Below are 3,266 nucleotides of genomic sequence, written 5' to 3'. Positions count from 1 at the left end.
GGCTTTTAGCAGAGAGCCCAGAACAGCTAACAGGTGCAAATAAGATACTTTGTAACAATTTTGAGACACAAAAACACAGTTTAGATAAGGAGAAATATTTTCAAACTTTCATAACCTGCCAAATTTTGTAAAACAAACATGGTAATTGGGGGTGTGGCCACAGAAAGGGGTGTGGTCTGCGCTATGTGCAGAAAATTTTTCTTTTTACTTCCAAAATGTTGGGAGGTATGGTCCATCAACCCCAGTCAAGCCAGAAAGATCACTAAAAATTACCAATATGCACTTCATTAACTCCACATATGCCAGTAAGATCACTGAAAAATGGTCAATAAGCACTACATTAACTCCAGACGTGCCAGCAAGATCAATGCAGAAATGGATTGATTGAAAGCATCACCTACACTTTCACAGACACGGTTTTTCTTTCCTTGTGCACTAGTGATGTGTGGGCCAGCATGATACCTGCGAGACGGGTGGGGCCGACACCATTTGGGGTCGCTGGCAGGTTAGAGTTGAGCTCTTCTGCCTGCTCTCCCTGACCTTACGCTGCCTGATTCTGGTTTTATAGGTATGTCTATAAAAAAGGGGGGAAGGCGGGTTTGGGTTGGTTATGAGCGAGTTCAGGCTGGTTATGAGTGGGTTCGGGTTGGTTGTGGGCAGGGTGCAGGTTGAGTTTTACTCGATTTTGTGCTCCCATGTTGCACACACATATGCTGTTATGGGATCTATAAATCGGGAATGTGTGGGGCTAGGGATTTTCTGGATAAGGGGTCTTTCCATAATTTGGACCACCATACTTTAAGATTATGGATTCATACAGGTTAGTTAGGAACAGTGTTTTATTAACACAGAGAAAACTGAAATAATTTTAAAATAAGTTTAAAAATATAGGATTATTTGCTTAAAATGAAACTTATGGGAGATGAGCATACTAAAATGTTGAGCTTTTAACACCAGTTGGCCCAGCTTCTACAGAGCAAGAACCTGCACTACACATAGGCATTTTCTCCTCGTATCCATCTATGGCAAGTGGTAAGTACATGCCTGCTGGCTTCTCCACCTTAAACCAGATTTTGGCAAAAGGATCACAGATATAGCCCAGGGTAAGTGCTTGTGGAATAAGCACTAAGAGGTGTGTTTTTGCAGCTCTTAATGCTCATTGATTAATTAAACCTCATGTAACACTGTACAGGAACATTTTGTATAGTTGATTCACAAACACTAATACAGGTTATAAAGAACAATAATTAAATAATAAATCTTATATGTAGCCAAAGGAACAACCATATAAGTAAAAATTGGGCTGTAGACAATGCATTTACACAGGAGATAAGATGATTTGTTCAATTCTATACAAACGTGTAACTAGGTAAGCAGACCCTGCGGTTGCAGTGGTGATTGGTGGAAAGGGTGCATGTTAAGATTCCACAGTTCCCCCAACTTCCCCCTCCTTCTGACTACAACTGTGGGCTGATCTTAATCCAAGACTGAATTTTTAAAAACCTAATTCCTCTTTATTTTAAATTCTAACAATAAAAAAGGTCTAAAAATGCCTGCAGTGTATCATACTTCAACCATCGAATAGGACGACTTCAAATTTACTTAGACTTCGATCGTACGATGTATAAAATCTTCCGACTTCAAATGTCGGAGGATTCTATTCGATGGTCGAATTTCGAAGTTTTTTCTACTTCGAAATTCGACCCTTGATAAAGCTACCCCATAGTGTCACTTCACTTTTCTAGAGATATTTCTCATTGTTCGGGTACTGGGAGATATTTTAGGGTTAATAATCAGATTTTTTTCAGAGTACATATATAAATACATTCTATAGTCTGAGATGGCATGTTTATTTCCTTTTTATTCTTGCCTGCAGAGCAGAGGAGATCTCTTCAGCAATGAGGAATTTTTATGGCTGATTGAAAACAGGTATGTTCAGCTGAAGTAAAATGTTGTTCTTGAAGATGGTGGAGAGTACTTATAGTAAATGTTGGTGATAAAAGAAGCAGATGTTCTTGGCACAGATGCAAGGAATGTATTTTAGCTCCCAATCTCTAAGGAAAGAAAAGTGGAACATTTGAAATATTAACCTAAATTTAAATAATCTAAGAGTATTAAGTAAACCACAATACTTTTTGTCTAAAGGACAGTATATGTAAAGTGTAAAAAGTGTGTATAAAATTCACAAAAAAAGTTACCAAAGTTAGTTATGAGAGGTATATGCTGTAATCCAGTTTGTTTTGGTAGTCCACCCATTGGTGTAACTAGTGTTTATGTATGTGTATCTGTAATCCTTATTTGTTAAATTTTAGTAAGACCCTAGTTTGTTTTAAATTAATGTAAGTGCTATGTTACTTGCTGGTGTTATATAAATAAATGATGATGTGTAACGCCAACACACATAGGTTATTATTGTTTCAACAATAAAATCCATTTTAAATGGAACCAACTGATATAGGATATTTTTGATGCATGTTAATTATATTACTTATGTAGATTTGCTAAAGCTGAATTGCCAGGAGTAATGTAATTTACAATAGTGGCAATTTAAGGGTCAGGGCACATGCTCAGATTCAGAGAGATTAGTTGCCCGGCGACAAATCTTCTCTTCTTCAGGACGACTAATCTGCCCGAATTGCCTCCCGCCGGCTAGAATGTAAATCGCTGTTCGGGGGACTTTGGAAAACTTAAGTGCTCCGAGTGCCATCCCACAGACGATTTACATTCTAGCCGGCGGGAGGCACTTCGTGGGGGATTAGTCACCCGAATAAGAGGAGATTTGTCACCGAGCAACTAATCTCCCCGAATCTGAGCGTGTGCCGTGACCCTAAAGGGGATGGCATTTTCAGGAGATTTGTCACCTGCGGAAACACAGATTTAGCCATCAACAACATATCTTACCATTTACCCTTGCAATGTGTTCTGAGTCAAAGGCAAATATATGACTTTAAAATGTATTAACTAGGGATGCACCGAATACAATATTTTGTATTCGGCCGAACCCCCGAATTCTTGGTGAAGGATTCGGCCGAATACCGAACCGAATCCTAATTTCCATATGTAAATTAGGGATGGGAAGGGGAAAAATCGTTTGCTTCCATGTTTTGTGACAAAAAGTCACGTGATTTCCCTCCCCACCCCTAATTTGCATATGTAAATTAGGGTTCGGGTTCAGCTGGGCAGAAGGATTTGGCCTAATCCGAATCCTGCTGAAAAAGGCCAAACCCTAGCCGAATCCCGAACCGAATCCTGGATTCGGTGCATCC

The sequence above is a fragment of the Xenopus laevis genome, chromosome 6L, assembly GCF_017654675.1.
Source record: "Xenopus laevis strain J_2021 chromosome 6L, Xenopus_laevis_v10.1, whole genome shotgun sequence".
Taxonomy (NCBI): domain Eukaryota; kingdom Metazoa; phylum Chordata; class Amphibia; order Anura; family Pipidae; genus Xenopus; species Xenopus laevis.
Note: the sequence above shows the minus strand (reverse complement) of the source record.